Consider the following 21,544-nt stretch of genomic DNA (forward strand, 5'->3'; position numbering starts at 1 on the left):
TCCTCTTAGCATCATCCTCACAGCTAACACCGCCGCTCAGCTTCGTGTCATCCGCAAACTTGGAGATGCTGCATTTAATTCCCTTGTCTAAATCATTAATATATATTGTAAACAACTGGGATCCCAGCACTGAGCCTTGCGGTACCCCACTAGCCCCACTAGTCACTGCCTGCCATTCTGAAAAGGTCCTGTTTATTCCCACTCTTTGCTTCCTGTCTGCCAACCAATTCTCTATCCACATCAATACCATACCCCCAATAACATGTGCTTTAAGTTTGCACACTAATCTCCTGTGTGGGACCTTGTCAAAAGCCTTTTGAAAATCTAAATATACCACATCCACTGGCTCTCCCCTATACACTCTACTAGTTACATCTTCAAAAAATTCTATAAGATTCGTCAGACATGATTTTCCTTTCACAAATCCATGCTGACTTTGTCCGATGATTTCACCTCTTTCCAAAAGTGCTGTTATCACATCTTTGATAACCGACTCTAGCATTTCCCCCACTATCGATGTCAGACTAACCGGTCTATAATTCCCCGGTTTCTCTCTCCCTCCTTTTTTAAAAAGTGGGGTTACATTAGCCACCCTCCAATCCTCAGGAACTAATCCAGAATCTAAGGAGTTTTGAAAAATTATCACTAATGCATCCACTATTTCTTGAGCTACTTCCTTAAGCACTCTGAGATGCAGACCATCTGGCCCTGGGGATTTATCTGCCTTTAATCCCTTCAATTTACCTAACACCACTTCCCTACTAACATGTATTTCCCTCAGTTCCTCCATCTCACTGGACCCTCGGTCCCTTACTATTTCCGGAAGAGTATTTATGTCCTCCTTAGTGAAGACAGAACCAAAGTAGTTATTCAATTGGTCTGCCATGTCTTTGTTCCCTATGATCAATTCACCTGTTTCTGACTGTAAAGGACCTACATTTGCCTTGACCAATCTTTTTCTTTTCACGTTTCTATAAAAGCTTTTACAGTCAGTTTTTATGTTCCCTGCCAGCTTTCTCTCATAATCTTTTTTCCCTTTCCTAATTAAGCCCTTTGTCCTCCTCTGCTGGACTCTGAATTTCTCCCAGTCCTCAGGTGTGCCACTCTTTTTTTGCCAATTTATATGTTTCTTCTTTGGACTTGATACTATCCCTAATTTCCCTTGTCAGCCACAGGTGCACTACCTTCCCTGGTTTATTCTTTTGCCAAACTGGGATGAACAATTGTTGTTTAAATGCTTGCCACTGCATATCCACCGTCAACCCTTTAAGAATCATTTGCCAGTCTATCTTAGCTAATTCACGTCTCATACCTTCAAAGTTACCCTTCTTTAAGTTCAGAACCTTTGTTTCTGAATTAACTATGTCACTCTCCATCTTAATGAAGAATTCCACCATATTATGGTCACTCTTACCCAAGGGGCCTCACACAACAAGATTGCTAACTAACCCTTCCTCATTGCTCAATACCCAACCTAGAATGGCCTGCTCTCTAGTTGGTTCCTCGACATGTTGGTTCAGAAAACCATCCCCATACATTCCAAGAAATCCTCTTCCTCAGCACCCTTACCAATTTGGTACACCCAATCTATATGTAGATTGAAGTCACCCATTATAACTACTGTTCCTTATTGCACGCATTTCTAATTTCTTGTTTAATGCCATCCCCAACCTCACTACTACTGTTAGGTGGCCTGTACACAACTCCCACCAGCGTTTTCTGCCCCTTAATGTTATACAGCTCTACCCATATCGATTCCACGTCCTCCAGGCTAATGTCCTTCCTTTCTATTGCATTAATCTCCTCTCTAACCAGCAATGCTACCCCACCTCCTTTTCTTTCCTGTCTATCCCTCCTGAATATTGAATATCTCTGGATGTTGAGCTCCCATCCTTGGTCACCCTGGAGCCATGTCTCTGTGATCCCAACTATATCATATTCATTAATTACTATCTGCACATTCAATTCATCCACCTTGTTACGAACGCTCCTCGCATTGACACACAAAGCCTTCAGGCTTGTTTTTACAACACTCTTAGCCCTTATACAATTATGTTGAAAAGTGGCTCTTTTTGCTTTTAGCCCTGGATTTGCCTGCCTGCCACTTTTACTTTTCACCTTACTACTTTTTGCTTCTATCCTCATTTTACACCCCTTTGTCTCTCTGCACTTGTTTCCATCCCCCTGCCACATTAGTTTAAAGCCTCCTGAACAGCAGTAGCAGACGCTCCCCCTAGGACATTGGTTCCAGTCCAGCCCAGCCTCATCACGGAAGTAGTGGAAGTGATGGACAGACATGTCAGATTCTTAGAGTCATAGAAAAGTACAGCGCAGAAACAGGCCCTTTGGCCCATCAAGTCCATGCTGAACCCATGTATTCTATCTACAACCATCGACCTGCACAAGGACCAAAGCCCTCCATGTACCTATTCAAACTTAGCTTAAATGTTGAAATCAAGCTTGTGTGAACCACTTGAGCTGGCAGTTCATTCCACACACTCTCAACCCTCTGAGGGAAGAAGTTTCCCCTTATGTTCCCTTTAAACTTTTCATCTTTTACCCTTAACCCATGACCTCTGGTTGTTGTCCCACCCAAGCTCAGTGGGAGAGCCTGCTTGCATTTACACTATCTACACCCCTCATAATTTTGTATACAAATCTCTCAATTTTCTACATTCTGAGGAATAAAGTCCTAGCGTATTCCTTTCTTTATAACTCAGGTCCTCCAGACCCAGCAACATCCTTGTAAATTTTTTCTGTACCCTTTCAACCTTATTCACATTTTTCCTGTAGATATGTGACCAAAACTACACACAATACTCCAAATTAGGCCTCACCATCTTAAACAACTTCAATATAACATCACATATCCTGGACTCAATACTTCGATTTATGAAGGCCAATGTGTCAAAAGCTTTCTTTAGGACCTTATCTACCTGTGATACCACTATCAATGAAGTATGGACCTGTATTCACAGTTCTACCACACTCCTCAATGCCCATTCACTGTGTATGGCCTACCCTGGTTGGTCCAACCGAAGTGCAACACTTCGTATTTGTCTGAATTAAATTCCATCTGCTATTTTCAGTCCATTATTCCAGCTGATTTAGATCCCTCTGCAAGCCATGATAGCCTTCCTCGCTGTTTACTACACCCCCAATCTTGATGTCATCCAGAAATTTGTTGATCCAGATAACCACGCCATCATCATTAAAGTAGAAGTTAAACAACAACAGACCCAGCAACAATCCCAGCAGCAATCCACAAGTCACAGGCCTCCAGTCAGATGCAACCATCTACCACTCTCTGGCTTCTCCCACAAAGCCAATGTCTAATCCAATTTACCTCATCTTGAATGCCGAGTGACTGAACTTTCTTGACCAACCTCCCATGTGGGACCTTGTCAAATGCCTTACTAAAGTCCATGTAGACAACATCCACTGCCTTGCCTTCAACCACTTTCCTGGTAACTTCCTCGAAAAACTCTAAGATTGGTTAGACACGACCTATCACACACAAAGCCATGCTAACTATCCTTAACCAGTCCATGCCTATCCAAATACTCATAAATCTGATCTCTTAGAATACCTTCCAATAACTTTCCCAGAATACGTACACAACACTGGAAGAACTCAGCAGGTCAGGCAGCATCCATGAGGAAAGAGTAGCCAACGTTTCGGGCTGAGACCCTTCATCAGGAATGAGGGGGAAGAGAGGGCCTAAGTCCAGTACTGATGTCAGACCTGTATTGTCCTGGTTTCTGTTTAGAGCCTTTCTTAAACAGCACAATTGCATTGGCTATCCTCCAATCCTCTGGTACCTCTCTTGTTGCTAAGGATTATTTAAATATCTCTTACAGGGCCCTGGAAATTTCTGCACTTGCCTCCCGTAGGATCTGAGGGAAGACCTTGTCAGGCCCTGGGGATTTATGCATTCTGATTTGCCTCAGGACAGCAAACACCTCCTCCTCTGTAATCTGTACAGTGTCCATGAAGTTGACACTATTTTACCTCACTTCTATAGACTGTCTGTTTCCTGAGTAAATACAGATGCAAAAAATAAGATCTCCCCCTTCTCTTTTGGCTCCATAAATAGATTACTATTCTGATCTTCCAGAGGACCAATTTTGTCTCTAGTAATCCTTTTGCTCTTAACATACCTGAAGAAGCCCCTAGGATTCTCCTTCAACTTGACTGTTAGGGTAACTTCAATCCTTCTTTTTAGCCTTCCTGAACTCTTTATTAACTAGTCTCTTGCATTTCTTATACTGCATAAGCACCCACTTACCAAGTACACCTTTGTCGGAAAACAGCCTGTCCCAATCCACACTTGCCAGATCCTTTCTGGTACCATCAAAATTGGCCTTTCTCCAATTTAGAATCTCAACCCGTTGACCAGACCTATCTTTTTTTCCATTTTACTTTGAAACTAATGGCATTGTGGTCACTGGATGCAAAGTGTTCCCCTACACAAACGTCTGTCACCTGCCCTGTCTCATTTCCTAATAGCAGATCAAATATTGCACACTCTTTTGTTGGGATTTCTACATGCTGATTAAAGAAACTTTCATGAGCACGTTTGACAAATTCTGTCTCATCTAGTCCTTTTACAGTATGGGAGTTCCAGTCAACATGTGTAAAGTTAAAATCACTTATCACAACTTTATGTTTCTGGCAACAGTCTGCAATTTCGCTACAATTTTGTTCCTCTAAATGCCTCTGACTGTTGGGTGGTCTGTAATAAAGCCCTATAACATGGGCATACCTTTCTTATTTCACAGTGCCACACATAATACCTCACTAGTCAAGTTCTCCAGTCTGTCCTGACTGAGGATTGCCACAACTTCTACAAGTTTTTAAAAACTTCCCAATCCTCTACCTTGCCACTAGCTTTGGCTCCCTTTTATGCCCTCTCCTTTGCTTTTACTTTGGCTCTGACTTCACTTGTCAGCCACAGACGGTAGTGTCACTCTTCCTTTCAAAAATTTCTTCTTATTTGGAATATATCTGCCATGCACTTCCCTCATTTTTTGCAGAAACTCAAGCTATTGTTGCTCTGCTGTCCTTCTTCTAGTGTCCGTTTCCAATCAACTTTGGCCAGTTCCCTTCTTATGCCATTGTAATTTCCTTTATTCCACTAAAATACCGACACATTGGAATTTAGCTTTTCCTTCTCAAATTTCAAAGCAAACTTGATCATATTGTAATCACTGTTGCCTAAGATTCCCATGTACTCTGAGTCGCTTCACGCCATGGAATCCAGTGTAAGCACTGTGGTGAACTACATATACTTGTCTGTTCATGCCCCCTGCTGACTGCTCCTGTGGCTCCTCCCACAGACCCCGGTATAAAGGTGATTGAGGCCTGAGCCCGGCCTCTCAGTCTCCAGGATGTAGTATGGTGGTCAACCACTGCTTGTTCCTTCTTCCAGTCAATAAAAGCCGATATCTCACCTTTACGTCTCAGAGAGAGTTATTGATGGTGCATCAAGCACCAGCCTGCTGAGCCTGTAAGGCTCGGGACAGACTTTTTGGTAATATATGTACTTGAATCTCGAATCGTTTGATTCCTGACTTTGTCAGAGGTCTTACCAACATTTGTCTCCGCAACCTTTCCACTATCTATTCTGGCACTCTTGTTTCCATTTCCCTGCAAATCTAGTTTAAACCCCACCGTTAGCCCTGGTAAACCTTCCCACTATGATATTAGTCCCCTTGCAATTCAGGTGCAAACTGTCTCCTCTGTACAGGTCCCACCTTCCCTGGAAGGGAACCCAATGAAACAAAAATCTGCATCACTGAGTCATGACTGAAAGAAGATCATAGTTGGAAGTTTAACATCAAAGTATATACTCCGTATCAAAAGGACAGGCAGGAAGGCATAGGCAGTGGTGTGGCTCTGTTGGTAAAAGATGGAATTACATCTTTAGAACGACGTGACATGGAGTCAGAGAATGTCGAATCTTTGTGGGTGGAGTTAAACTGCAAGGGTAAAAATACCATTATGAGGATCATATATAGAGACTTCAATATGCAAGGGGATTGGGAAAATCAGGTTAGTGACAGATCGTAAGAAAGGGAATTTGTTGAATGCCTATGATATGGCTTTTTAGAGCAGCTTGTGCTCAAGCTTACGAGGGAAATGCTATCTTAGATTGGGTGTTGTGTTAACATAACTTAACATAAAGGAACCCTTGGGAGGCAGTGATGCTGAAGTCCTGTTGAAGTATTTTAGCCCAAAATGTCATCTGAACTCTTTTCCATGGATGCTGCCTGACCTGCTGAGTTCCTCCAGTGTTTTGTACATGCTGCTTGGATTGCCAGCACCTGCAGATTTTCTCTTGTTTGTGAAAGGGCAGATAAAGATAGCAGAAGTGATGAGAAGCTGGATTATTGGGAAGCTTTTAAAATCCAACAAAAGGCAACTAAAAAAGCTACAAGAAAGGAAAAGATGAAATATGAGGGCAAACTAGCCAATAATAAAAAGCAAGATACTAAAAGTTTTTTCAGTTATATAAAGAGTAAAAGGGGGGTGGGAGTTGATATTGGACCACAGGAAAATTATGCTGGTGAGGTAGTATTGGGGGAACAAAGAAATGGCAGATGAACTTAGTAAGTACTTTGCATCATTCAGTCTTTAATGTGGAAGACACTAGCTGTATGCCAGAGGTCCGTGAGTGTCAGGGAGCAGGAATGAGTGCCATTGTCATTACGAAGGAAAAAAAATGCTAGGCAAACTGGAAGGTCTTAAGGTGGCTAAGTCAGCTGGGCCAGATTGGACTACATCCCAGAGTCCTGAGAGAGACTGCTGAAGAGATAACGGATGCACTTGTCATGAGCTTCCAAGAATCATTTGATTCTGGCATGGTCCCGGAGGACTGGAAAATTGCAAATGTCACTCCACTCGTTACGAAAGGAGGTAGACAAAAAATAGAAAATTGTAGGCCAGTTAGCCTAACCTCAGTGGTTGGGAAAGTGTTGGAATCCATTATTAAGGACAAGGTTACAGGATACTTGGGAAGTATAATGATAAAGTCAACGTCAGCATGGTTTCTGTAAAGGCAAAGGAGAGACAGTGCATGTCATTTACATGGATTTTTAGAAGGTATCTGATAAGATGCCTCACATGAGGCTGCTAGCTGTCAGGCAAGAGACACCGAGTGGGAATAAAGGGGGCCTTTTCTAGGTTGGCTGCTAGTGACTAGTGGTGTTCCTCAGGAGACAGTATTGGGACTGCTACTTTTCACATGATTTAGATAGTGAAATTGATGGCTTTGCGGCAAAGTTTGTGGATGATATGAAGATAGGTGGAGGGGTAGGTAGTGTTGAGGAAGTAATGCGATTACAGCAGGACTTAGACAAATTGGAAGAATGGGCAAAAAAATGGCAGATGGAATACGGTGTTGGGAAATATATGATAATGCATTTTGGTAAAAGGAACATTAGTGCAGACTATTATCTAAGTGGGGAGAAAATTCAAACATCAGAGATGCGAAGGGACTTAGGAATCTTTGTGCAAGACTCCCAGAAGGTTAATTTACAGGTTGAGTCTGCGATAAAGAAAGCAAATGCATTGTTGCCATTTATTTTAAGGGGAATAGAATATAAAAACAAGGAGATAATGCTGCAGCTTTATAAAACACTAGTCAGGCTCTACTTGGAGTATTGTCAGTTTTGGGCCCCTTATCTCAGAAAGAATGTGTTGTCATTGGAGAGAGTCCAGAGGAGGTTCACAAGGATGATGTCAGGAATGAATGGGGTTAACATATGAGGAGTGTTTGGCAGCTTTGGGCCTATACTCACAGGAATTTAGAAGAATGTGTGGGGATCTCATTGCAGCCTACTGCATGTTGAAAGGATTAGATAAGTTGGATGTGGAGAGGATGTTCCTTCTGGTGGGTGTATACAGAATTAGAAGGCACAGCCTCAAAATTGAGGGGTGACCTTTTACAGCAGAAGTAAGGAGGATTTTTTTTAGCCAAAGAATGGTGAATCTGTGGAATGCTCTGCCACAGACTGCAGTGGAGGCCAAGTCCGTGGGCATATTTAAAGCGAAAGTTGATAGATTCCTGATTGGTTGGGGCATCAAGGGATATTGTGAAAGAGCAAGTGTATGGGGTTGAATGTGATCTGGAATCAGCCATGATGAAATGGCAGAGCAAACTCGGGCTGAATTGCCTAATTCTGCTCCGATGTCTTATGGTCATAGGCTGTCTTTCCTACATCAACTCCTTAGCCACATGTTAAACTGTATTATCTTCCTATTTCTGGCCTCACCAGCACATGCCACAGCTGGCAATCTCTGCAATCACAACCCTGGAAATCCTGCCCTTTAACTTAGCACCCAAGTCCTGAACTTCCTTTGCAGAACATCATCACTCTTCCTACCCAGGTCTTTCTTGTGAAATCTTACATCATATTTATTGTTTCCTCTATTAGTCTTGCCCCCCTCCAGCTCACCAACTCCCAAAACACTTTACCTTGATGTTTCTCTTAGACTACAATACTTTGGCCTAATTCTGCAGCTATGTCTTACGACAGCCAATCAGAAAAAGCCCCCTTTATTCCGACTTGCTGCCTCCTGCCTGTCAGCCATTCCTAGATCCAAGCCAGTACATTTCCTGTAACACCATAGGATTTTATCTCGTTAAACAGCCTCATGTGAGACACCTTATCAAATGCCTTCTGAAAATCTAATTAAATGACATCCATTGCCTCTCCTTTGTCCAGTCTGCTTGTTACTTCCTCAAAGAATTCCAACAAATTTGTCAAACAAGATTTCCTTTCACAGAAACCATGTTGACTTTGACTTATTTTATCATTACTCTCCAAGTACCTCAAAACTTCGTCTTTAATAATGGACTCCAACACTTTCCCAACCACTGAGGTTAGGCTAACTAGCCTATAATTTCCTATCTTTTGTCTTCCTCCCTTCTTAAAGAGAGGTGTGATTCTTGCAGTTTTCCAGTCCTCCAGGACCATGCCAGAATCAAGTGATTCTTGAAAGATCATGCCCAAACCTCTTGTTGGGATTTTGCTCCATAGGCACCAGCAGCCACTGTCCTCTCCTTTTAGACTCCTTCGTCTTCAGCCCTTTACCTCTTCCACCTATTCCCACTCAGTTTCCTACTTTGTCCCCACCCACCCAACTACCCCCTTGCCTGTTTGTACTCCTTCCCCTCCCCCAACTTTTTATTCTGGCTTCTGCCCTCTTTCTATCGAGACCTGAAGGATCTCAGTCCGTAACATTGATGGTTCATTCCCCTACATCGATGCTGTCTGTCTTGTTGAGTACCTCCAGCATTTTGTGTGTGCTGCTCATCATCCAAGAAACATGGCTGCTTGATTTGTATGCATTACTCCAACCTAATCCTGTGCACCATGCCTTCAGTGTATAAGGGAGAACAGGTACGTTGAAGCAAAGAAACAAACAATAATCAGCAAAAGCTCCCAATGAGCCTGAGATTACAAGAAGTAGGTGCAGACGAGCACCACCATCTTCAAGTTTCTCACTGTGATTTGGACTTGCTGCCTTTGCTATGAAACTCTGGGGTGCTTTTATCTAAAGCTGTTTAGAGTGGCTACTCACCGCCACTTGTTCTAGTGCAATAAGGAAGGGCAATAACTGCTGAATGTGCCAGTAACACAAATTCTACTAATGCAAAAAGACCCTTGTCCTTCCATTGCAACAGAAATCTCAAATCCAGCCTCTACAGAGCATCTTAATCTTATCAGATGAAGCACATTAACAACATTATCAATGCCAATTTTAAATATTATTGACCTCAAGTAGGCCAATTACTCTTATCACAAGATTTCTGGTTCTTTTCCAGCTGCATGGGTAATAGCAGTTTCTAGCAGTGATATCCAAAGGCCAGTGTTGTAAAGGCAACCAAATAAAAGAGGAACAAACTCTAAAATACAGTGAAATGACTGAATGTTGCTCATTCAGTAATACTAGTTTTCTGGTAAACCTGTTTTCCTAATCTCCCTGTTACATGTTGTCTCCTACTATGTTGATATCAGAGATCCTTACAGCCACCTGGTTATGCCAGTTATAAAATCAGCCGCTCAGTTCACTCGCAAACACGAGGAAATCTGCAGATGCTGGAAATACAAGCAACACACACAAAATGCTGGTGGGATGCAGCATCTATAGGAAGAAGTACAGTTGACGTTTCAGGCCGATTCCATTCATCATTTCTCTTAACTTCTTCCAGCCCAAGTCTTCACACTTCATCCAAAACACTGCTTTAGAATCCAACTTCAATGGGAGGAATGAAGAATAGAAATATTGCCTTACCACTATAGAGAAAGCTGAATGAAGTATTTGCATCTTAAGCTTTCCTGCTTTTTTCTTTCTAGATAGATTGCCCGTGATTTGGATCTGTGCATCTGAAATTTTAGAAGACACAACACCGAACAGCTAGGCCTTTTGGTCCATGATGATGTACCGACCTTTCAAACTACTTCTGGATCAATCTAACCCTTCCCTCACACATAAACCCTCCTTTTCTTCCATCCATGTTCCTATCCAAGAGTCTCTTAAATGTCCCTAATTCTTCTGTGTCTACCATCGCCCCTGGCAATACATTCCAAGCACTTACCACCCTATTAGGAAAAACCTACCTCTGACTCCACCCCCTCCCCCCCACCATACTTTCTTCCAATCACCTTAAAAATATGTCCTCCCATATTAGCCAGAGCTGCCCTGGGAAAAAGATGCTGGCTGTCTACTCTATGTATGCCCGTTATCAGTGTGTACATCTCTATCAAGTAACCTCTCATCCTTCTCTGCTCTAAAGGGAAAAACTCTTGCCTGCTCAATCTTTCTTCGTACACATCCCTAATCAATCATTGAATACCTCTGCTCTGTTCACCACATAAGGCAGGTTCTCCTGGTGGCTACCCACTCCAATTGGACCTCCTCCATGATGAGGCTAAACTAAGGTTGGAGGAGCAACACCTCATATGCCTATGGATGGTCTCTAACCTGATGGCATGAATATTGAAATCTCTAACTTTCACCTATTTCTCCCTGCTCCCCCTTCTCTCTTTTTCCATTCGCCATTCTGATTACCCTCTCACCCATTCTCCTCTCCTCACCTGTTCATCATATTCTTCTTGCTCCCCTGCTCTTCCCTAACCCCCCATGGTCCACTATCCTCTCCTTTGACCCTTGACCTTTCCCAGCTATCCCCTGTCAGTTTCTTAGTTCATCCTCCTCTCCCCCATCCACCTTCCTCCTCAGCTGGTCTCACCTATCATTGGCCAGTTTCCTTCTGATTCCTTTCCCTTTCCCCATCTTCTGCTTCTGTCCCCTTTCCAGTTCTGTTGAAGGCCAAAATGTCAACTGTTTATTCTCCTCCATAGATGCTGCCTGCCTCGTTGAGTTCCTCCTGCAATCTGTGTGTGTTGCTCAAGATCTCCAGCATCTGCAGATTCTTTTATATTTCTCTTCTCCTGATAAATCTCATCTGCACCCTCTCTAAAGCTTCCACATCCTTCCTAGAAAGAGAGGACCAGAAATGGACATAATACTCCAAGTGTGGTGCGACCACAGCTCGTGAGAAGCTAGCCATCAGTAGCTTACACCACAGACGACAGGTTGCTGCAGCTACTGTGCTATACAAAATGCAGACCAGCTATAGCCCTGCAAACCTTTGCGCCATGCTGCCTTCATCTTATGAGAGACGGCGCACCACACGATCAAGTTTATCTATGCCTGCTCATGCTGTTTCTATGCCTGATGCGAGAACCTACACACTGGATAGAAGCTTCCTTCACTGTACTATCAGAATTTGGAGCAGCCTTCCAGATGCTGTGGTTGGAAACATCTGCGATGATGGGGTCCAAGCCTTCAAGAGTCGAGTGAACAAACACTTATCATCTCTGGGAGGGAAGTCACATGCTATCATGAAGGGGACCAGGATGGCAATGTTTGGTTGTTGGTAGGTAGGGTTAATACCTGACTTTCAAGAGCACTTGTGAGTTATGTTACAGCTGGACTTAGTCCTTAAACTGCTGGAGAACAGTGCAGAAAGAACAGGTGCTGTTTTCTCCCAGTAGAGATTAATTTTTAGTTCCAAATGCTCCTGTCAGGTTTTGTCACCTTATCCTTCAATCTCCTTGAATTATGGAGGACAGTATGTGTATAAATGCCTCTCTCCAGTAGACTTCATCATGATCGTCATGACTCCAGTATTTCTACTATTTTTTAATGTTTCTTAATTGTACATACAATTTTTTTGTGTTCTGTTGCTGAGCAGCAGTGAACCAACTGATTGACCTATCAGAGTTCTCTTTGGGAACTAGATGACTTAATCAGCATTTCTGATCTGGATATTGTTCACGATTGCACTTAATAAAAATAAAACATTTTTATAGAGCTCCAACATTACCTTGCAGCTCTTGAACTCAATGCCCTAACTAATGAACCAACACACCATATGCTTTCTCAACCACCCTATCAACTTGCATGGCAGCTTTGAGGGATTTATTGACTAAGACCTCAAGATCCCTACACTGCTAAATTTTGTATTTTGCCTTCAAGTTCAAACTTCAAAATTGTATCACTTCGCACTTTTCCACTCTTCCACTTCTCAGCCCAGCGCTGCATCCTGTCCCATTGTAACCTTCGACAACCCTCTACTAACCACACCACCATCAACCTTTGTATCATCTGCAAATGGTGTCATCCACCCTTCCACTTTCTCATCCAAGCCATTTATAAAAGTCACAATGAGCAGGTGTCCTAGAACATACCCCTGCTGAGCACCAATAGTCACAGACCTCCAGACAGAATCTGCTCCACCTACTGTCACCCACTGCTCTCTGTTGTCAAGCTCATTCTGGATCCATGCAAGTTTCATTGGATTCCATGACTGAGCCAACCATGGGGAACCTTACTAAATATCCATATCCACCACATCCACCACACAATTTGTTTTGTCATTTCTTCATAAAATTCAATCAAGCTCAAGGGTCATGACCTGCCCCTCACAAAGCTATGCTCTAATGTTTTTCAAAAGTTTCAACACATCCTCTTTCTTAAACTAGACATATTGCTTCACAATCTGCTGTTCTACGCTGATCTAACGTTTGTCAAGATCCCTGTCACTGGTGAATACTAAAGCAAAGTATTCATTAAGGACCTCCCCTCCCTCTTTCGACTCCAGGCACGTTTATTTGGCCTGATTTGCCCTGATTTTTCCAACCCTGAATCTATTCAACCTCCTGTTCTTTATGTACATGTCAACACCTCAGGGTTTTCCTTCATCCTAGTTGTCTAGGCCTTCACACATCCTTTTCTAGTTCTTCTTTGTCCCTTCTTAAGCTTCTTCCTAGTTACCTTATAACTCACAAGAGTCCAGCCTGATCTTTGCTTGCTAATCCTTAAGTTTGCTTCCTTCTTCCTCAGTGAAAATTCCACCTCTTTTTTTTAAACCACGGTTCCTTGCCTTCTCCCTGCCTCAATAGCTATCCAGAACCCCATGTAAGGTGTTCAAGCAACCTTCACATTTCTTTGGCACATTTCCCTGAGAACATTTGTTCCCAATTTAGCTCCTATGTTCTGCCAATTAGCAATAATTAGTCCTCCCCCAATTAAATACTTTTCCTGTGCCATGTGCTCCCACCCTTGTCCAGGGCTATGCTAAAGGTCAGGGAGTTGTGGTCACCGTCTCTGAAATGCTCACCCGCCAAACGATAGGTCATTTGACCTGGGTCATTGCCTAGTATTAGATCCAGTTTGGCCTCTCTTCTAGTTGGCCTAATGACATTGTATCAGGAATCCTTCCTGGACACAACTAACAAATTCTACCCCATCTAAACCTTGTGCACCTGGAGGTGCCAAACAACTTAAGGAAGTTGAAATCACCCATGACAACAACCCTGTTATTTTTTTCATCTCTTCAGAATCTGCTTATTGATCTGCTCCTGAGTGTCCACTTTGCTATTGCATGGCCTACACAGTACTCCCAATAGAGTGATTGCTGCCTTCCTGTTTCTGACTGCCATCCACACCAACTCTGTGAACAAACCTTCCATGACAACCTCCCTTCTGCAGTTATGTTACTATCCTTGATCAGCAATATTACCCTTTCCCACTATTTACCTCCTTTCCTGTCCCCTTTGAAGCATCTAAACCCCAGAACGTCCAGCAACCATACCTGCCCTTTTGACAGCCAAATCACTGTAATGCCCACAATGCCACATATCCACATATTGATCCATGATCTAAGTTCATCACCTTTATACCTGAATCTTTCCAGGGATCAGAGGTGGAGAGGGTCAGCAACTTTAAATTCCTCAGTGTTATCATTTCAGGGGGTCTACCTGGGCCCAGCAGGCAAGTGCAATTATGAAGAAAGCATGACAGCACCTCTACTTCCTTAGAAGTTTGTGAGGATTTGGAATGACATCTAAAACTTTAATAAACTCTTATAGATGTGTGGTGGAGAGTATATTGACTGGCTGCCTCACAGCCTGGTATGGGAACACCAATGTCCTACCAAAAGTAATAGATACAGCCCAGTCCATCATGGGTAAACCCCTCCCAACCATTGAGCACATCTACATGAAACACTGTTGTAGGAAAGCAGCATCCATCATTAGGGACCCCTACCACTCAGGTTATGCTCTCTTCTTGCTGCTACCATCAGGAAGAAGATATAGGAACAGTTACTGCCCCTCAACTTTGACTACATAGGTCTCCCTGGCATTCTGCGTCATTCAAGAGGAGCTCAACACTGCCCTGGGATCCATTCTCACTGCTCTTCTGATGTAATAAAGAAAAACAGAAGTTCCCCAGAAACTCCCATTGGCCTCCATCTTTTTTCATGGAAGCCACTTGAACGAAAGCCTCAGCACCTCACTCTAACCCTGTGCATTCCCTTGAGGGCTACTCCCACAAATTGCTTTGTTCCCAAAGATTACACAAATCGCTTGAGGCTGCAATAAAATCAAGTGTGTGCTTGATTTTATTATCTTATGTGCTTAACATAAGATAATAAGTTACAGATGTAAAGTGATCATTAAAGTGCGAGTATCAGAGATACAAAGTGCTGCTAATTCACTGAATCGAGCATTGAGCATGAACTAATCATGCCCTGTAAAAAAATATGGGCATAAAAAGAAATCTAATAGGATACCATTAACAATAACCATTGGGGAAACAAAAACGTACATGGAGAAATTGATAATCACACATCGCTGTTAATTTCCAAAACTGCTGCTCAGAAACGCTAGAAGCAGACACCCTTTCTTTTTCTCTTTTTCGGTCTCGTCGACTGTACTTTTTCCATAAATGCTGCCTGGCCTGCTGAATTCCTCCAGCTTTGTGTGTGTTACTCGAATTTCCAGCATCTGCAGATTTTCTCTTGTTTGTGAAGCTGACTCCTTTCATGGGCAGAGTAGTGTTGATGGTGGTGATGGTGAAAGCATTGAGAGAAAGCAGCACAATGCAGTACTCTTCATTAGCCCGATAAACAGCTCCAACATAAGAGGCTCAATGTTATCCAAGGTAAAACACCAACTTGAATGGACATCCTAGGACATCCCTTCATATATTCCATCCACCACCAATGCACTGTGGCCAAAGTTCACATCCTTTACTCACTGTAGAGCAGTTCAAACCCCACCTTGAAAGTCTGGTGTTTTAATCTTAGGACTGCAGTTTCTTTTTCTCCACATGTTGTCAGGTTTGTATTAGATTACCTGACAATCAAATGAGTTCAGCCTGGTGAATTTGCATGAAGGTTAAATATAGTAACATCACACAAATCAGATCAAAGAGCAGTGTGAATGTTGGATGCACTGGAGATTTAGAAGGAACAAGGGAAACAACTCCAGAATGAAGGTGATTTCAGATCCAAAACTATTAAAGCAATTGTTTCTGACAAAACTTTGTTGGTGAACCACTCAATGCCTCCATCTCAAAAAAAAGTATAAAGGTTGTGATATAATTTGCATATTTCCAGATATTTTAAATATCAAAATAGAGTAAGTTGTGCAGTTACTAGTTATAATGTCCCAATTATTTCCTGTATGAGAAAAGATCAGCATTCAGATTGGGACAAAATTGTCAACTTGTTCTTTTAAATGCCACCCCCTCCCCATATCGTATATTCATTACCTGCATAATGATATTTAAACATGGAAGAATTATAAAGTTATACGCAAATCTCTCAAAGTGTTGATCCTCCACTTGCGTGGGCTCAAATCTATAAAACTATCCCACAGACTAAATCTTTGCCTTCCACTACCTAATCTTAAATGTCAGCATTATCCTGTCAACACCCCAGGGGCGGGGGGGGGGGGGGCACCCTTGTAAGTGTAGAGTCAGAATTATAATCAGGATGTCATGAAATTTATTGTTTGGTGGCAGCAGGACTGTGTAAGACACAAAAAATTACAACAATTTAAAAAAAAGAGAGTGCAAAATAGTAGCAAGGTGGCGTTCATTGGCTTATAGATCGTTCAGAAATCCGATGGAACAGGATTAGAAGCTGTTCTAAAAATGTTAGGTATAGGTCTTCAGTCTCCTGTACCTCCTCCCCAGTAAGAGGACACATCTCGGATAGTGAGGGTCCTTAATGTCTGTCTGAGGCAATGACTTTTGCAAACACCTTTGGTGGTCAGGAAGGTTGTGCCCGAGATGGAGCTGGCTGAATCTTCAACCCTTCCTTCAATCTTGTGCATTGCAGCCTCTATACCAGTCAGTGACGCAACCAGTCAGAATGTTCTCCATGGTGCATCTATAGAAATTTGCCAGAAATCTCCTCAAACTCCTAATGAAGTAGAGCCCCTGGCATGCCTTCTTTAGGATTGCATTACGGACCCCAGGATAGATCCTCTGAGATGTTGACACCCAGGAAATTGAAGCTACTCACTTTTTTCACCCCTGACCCCTCAATGAGGATCGGTGTGTTCTCATGACTTCCCCTTTCAGTCAATTCTTTACTGACGTTGAGTGCAAGTTTGTTTCTGCAACACCTGTCGAACTGCTGATCCATTTCACTCCTGGATGACTGCTTGTCACCATCTGAGATTCTACCAGCAGCAAAGGTGTCATCAGCAAATGTATAGATGGCACTGGAGCTGTGCCTATCCATACAGCCATGAGCGCAGAGTACGTGGACTAGGCACGCACCCTTGAGGTGCACCTGTACTGATTGTCAGGGAGTAGGAGATGGTATCACCAATTCAAACTGACCACCTCCTGATGAAGAAATCAAGGATCCAGGTGCAAAGGGAGGTAGAGAGGCCCAGGTTTTGAAGCTTGTAGAGTAGTACTGAGGGGCTGAGGCTGTTGAATGCTGAGCTGTAATCAATAAGCAGAAGCCTGACACAAATACTGCTGCTCTCCAGGTAGTCCAAGGCTGAATGGAGAGCCAGTGAATTGTATCTGCTGTAGACCTGTTTGTGCTGGTAGGCAAATTGCAGTAGGTTCAGGGCCTTGTTTAGACAGGAGTTAACCTTGGCCATGACCAATCTCTCAAAGCACTTCTTCACAATAGATATGATCGCAACTGGGAAATAGTAATTGAGGCAGCTCACCCTGCTCTTCTTGGACACTGGTATGATTGACGTTCTTTTGAAGCAGGTGGGAACTTCAGACTACAGCAGTGAGTGACTGAAGGAAAATTGTAGCGGGTCCAGGTCCTTCCTCAAGCAGGTTAATTCTAGCCACGATCAACCTCTCAAAGCATTTTATTACAGCAGATCTGAGTGCTACAGGGAAAATATCACTGAGGCAGCACACCCTGTTCTTCCTTTTAAAGCAGGTGGCAACCTCCAACTACAGTGGTGAGAAGTTAAACAGTCCAGCCAGCTGGTCAGCACAGGTTTGCAGCATCCTCTCCCTCTTCCCCCACCCACTTAATATGGCTTCTGCCCCCTTCCTCTCCAGTCCTGATAAAGAGTGTGAGACATCAACTGTTTTTACCCTCCATATTTCAGCCTGATTCACTGAGTTGCTTTGTATTGCTTAAGGCCACAATTATTGCTCCCAAGCCCCCAAAACAATGTATAGATTATTCTTACATTAAGATTTAATTGTAAGCAAATTAAATGATCTTTTTTTCTATTTCCCTTCCTTTGAAGTGCTATTGTTAAAGTCAGCAATTTTTATTTATTGCTTTTCTGAAACTTTTTTTTAATCTAGTTACTCTGCCACCCAGAAGTTCTGCATTTTTGGATACTATACTTATAAAGGGATGCTCAATCCCAAATTTTATTTAAGAGGGCAAATCCACACCATACAGTTTATTTAAAACTTTAGGGCTACTTTCAAGGTCAGTGGCAAATCCAAGCTTTTGCTGCTGTTAAATTGGAAAATCTAGGTACTACAGCCAAATATGCAGTTGCACATAATACATACCTCTGTATTTGCATTAATCATAACTAGATTCAGCAATCTCTCTTGAGCATTCAAAATCCCCAAGGAAAGAGTCCCAAACACATTTTAGAAATTCCATTTTCATTTCTCATTGACTTCTCTGCCAAGTGCATAGAGTTTATCAAAGTCCATGTTTTACTGCTTCATGGTAATTATGACCAATTCTTATAAAGTCAGCAACATATGAGGGAGTAGAACACCTTGGAGGAAAAAACTAGCATAAATGGAGAAAAAAACACTTGAATCCATCTATTTGCTGTACCTGGAGGCAGCCGATATCTCTGCAGAAGATTGTAAACACTGGAGCACTCCTTCAGTCTTTCAATTACTAAAAACTACCGATACAACATGACAGTTCCCACATTGGTGTATTCTATCTCACTGGAGCATGGAACACAGAACATGTCATTTTGATGTTGATCAATAATGCAACAGTGGAGATAGATTTCATGCATGTTCACTGGTTTGATTTCATTAGAACCCATGCAAAAATGGGAGATTTAGGAAAGAAAGCATATTTGATGACTTACTTCCACATGGACAACAAAATCTAAATTTCTTCCATAAATTAAATGCCCCTATCACCAGAACATGCATCTTTCACTGATTTATTCTGCAGGGAAGTGCATCCTTTACCACAACACCATCAGTATCCAGCTCAACACCCATTCTTTTCCAGGTGTCTTTCCCTTCCAGCCCTTTGAGCCACTCCACCCAGCAAACCCCAATTTAATCCTTGTCTAATCACAGGACATCTTACAATGACCAACTGACCTACCAACTGGTATATCTTTGGACTGTGGGAGGAAACTGGAGCACCCAGAGCAAACTCATATGGCTACATGCACACATCAGCATATCAGAGGAAACCCACGCAGTCACAGGGAGAATGTACAAACTCCTTACAGACAGTGGCGGGAATTGAACCCGGTTCATTGGTACTGCAGAGCATTGTGCTAACCACTATGCTACCGTGCTGCCCCTTTTTCACTGCCTCCTATCTGCCCATAGCCACCTAACCTTATCTAGACATATTACTTCTCTGATAAAAATACTTACACCTCACTGAGCAGATTTTACCTCTCATCTGCCCAGGCCGCCAGCCCTTCATGCCCACTATCTCTTCCTCCTTGAATAGGTTGCCTCTTCCCCACCTCCTTTCCCCTGTGCCTACCCCAACTCTACCCTCTAAAAGACTGTGCTCTGACCTCTTAATGCACATGACCCATCTTCTCACACTTTTGGCACCAGGCCGGATGATCCTGCCATGTCTGCTCCCCTAAACGCAGAACGTCTTCAACATTAAACAAAAGCACCATTAATATTTTACGTGCTCGAGTGCAAGAGCAGAGCATAAATTATTGAACTGTTCATTAGCAATCATTCATCTGAGACATTATTGACAAACCAATTCCTTGACTGAAAGTTGTTTTCCTAATTCACCCGGCTTCTCAAGTTCAAGTTAAATTTCCCCAAAGATATTATTCAGGTTTCAGCCAGTAACTAGACCCCAGAGAAGAGCATAAATACGTCCTCATTAATGATATCATATTGTTTACAAGTTCCAAATTGATGTCAAAGAAGACCTCTTGATGAAACGTAAGTGAAGCAATTTTCTCTTTAAATATATACACATAGAAATAAGGAGATGGGTAACTTGTTCTTGATGGTACTGGAGGAGAGCTTGCTAGTCTTCTTAAACAAGTCCTGTGCCATTTTTAACATTCATATTAATAACTGGACTAGAGGTAAAGCACTGCTTTAACAGTTTATCTGCATTAAGTTTGACTTCAATTCTGCTTTGGACAACACAGAGACAAAAGTCCTCTATCACATCCAGTTAAGCTAGTCAGGAGTTAATAGACCCAAAGACTGGCTCACATATACCTCACAAAAGCATTGTACAGTCTACCTAAATGTGCACAATTAAAACTTGCTACTCCTTTCCTTTTACACGGTTCCACACAGCTCAAGCTAAAGTTTAGGCACTTGTGTTATCCAAGGAGTTACAGAATAATGTTGGAGGTTTAAATTAGCAATAATATAATTCACAAGTATGTAACGCCCTGGGAAAGGGTACGTTGCTAATGTAATAGTTTCTCTGTAGCTGCAGCAAGTTATGACTAGAGATAACGGGGGCTTTGGAATGTGCGCTGGCCAATGAGGGGAGGTGTTTTCCTTTCTTATGTGCCTGAGAGAAGGGACTTTGGTTCAGGAGAAGATGGAGAGAGAAGATGCCAGAATGGAGAAGTTATAAACTGCAGGACTGAGCGGACGTGGAATGGGTTCGGGAGTCAACGATACCCAGGGGAAATCGATGGAGAACGAACAGACAGGAAAACAGTGAGCTCCAACATTCACTCCAACATTAGACAGTTTCATTAAAATGGGCCCTTTTTCTCTTTTTTTTTGTTTATTAACCCTATAGTGAAATTAAGAATTATGAAGTTCAATCATTTAGTTGCATATTGTGTACTGTTTGTTATTTCATGGCACTGATTTGTAACGGGACACATCACACAACATCCACCCAAACAGGATTTTTTAAGTTTGGCCAGGCTGGAGGCTGTCTCCTCCTAGATTAACACAGCAGGCCGAACCAGAGGGTTACAGGTATTATTGGGCTCGTCAATGCTTAGCTTGATAGAGTTGAGTATCTGTGACAAAATACCCCAATAATTTTTATTTTAATACCCAAGTTTGTGTATTTCTGAATATCCCAACTCCTACAGAATTTATCAAGACCCATTGCGGAAGCCTGCATTTTGTGAATTTAAGTATCATCACTCATCCACTTTTCTGTCTAGCAAGGAGCATATATTTCATATATCCACCCTACAGGCAAAGTATAATTACTCTTCAAGCCTCACTATTTTTCCAAAGAGACATCTTTGTCATGGAGCATTATCTGTCCATTCCCTAACCCCCCCCCCACCCCCCCAAGTCTAATGCCATGGACCAAGCCTACTCCCTTCTCAAAACAGACCCCTGCACAAATGGTTTCATCAGTTTTCCCACCGAGGCTCCCTGGTTATTATGTACCCTTCATCCCTGTTCCCAGTCCCTTTTGCAGGTTGTATAGGACCACAAATCCATTTGATAGTGTAATTATAGATCCCTCACAAGTTGAAGTTATGAATGGGGA

General features: G+C 42.5%; 1 protein-coding gene across 4 annotated transcripts in view; it reads right to left on the reverse strand.

Annotated features, from left to right (window-relative positions):
* The window catches only part of cers4a (ceramide synthase 4a), an 85,628-nt gene that overhangs the window by 60,689 nt on the left and 3,395 nt on the right, over nt 1-21,544 (reverse strand). The window contains exon 1 of one of the 4 annotated variants that reach the window (XM_059991504.1): nt 4,289-4,308. The exons of the other annotated variants lie outside the window; for them this stretch is intronic. The gene's annotated coding sequence lies outside the window, so the exon portion shown is untranslated. Of the gene's footprint in view, nt 1-4,288; nt 4,309-21,544 lie in introns of those variants that run through there. 4 annotated transcript variants of the gene reach the window in all.

Source organism: Hypanus sabinus, chromosome 16 (assembly GCF_030144855.1).
Source record: "Hypanus sabinus isolate sHypSab1 chromosome 16, sHypSab1.hap1, whole genome shotgun sequence".
In the NCBI taxonomy this organism is placed as follows: Eukaryota; Metazoa; Chordata; class Chondrichthyes; order Myliobatiformes; family Dasyatidae; genus Hypanus; species Hypanus sabinus.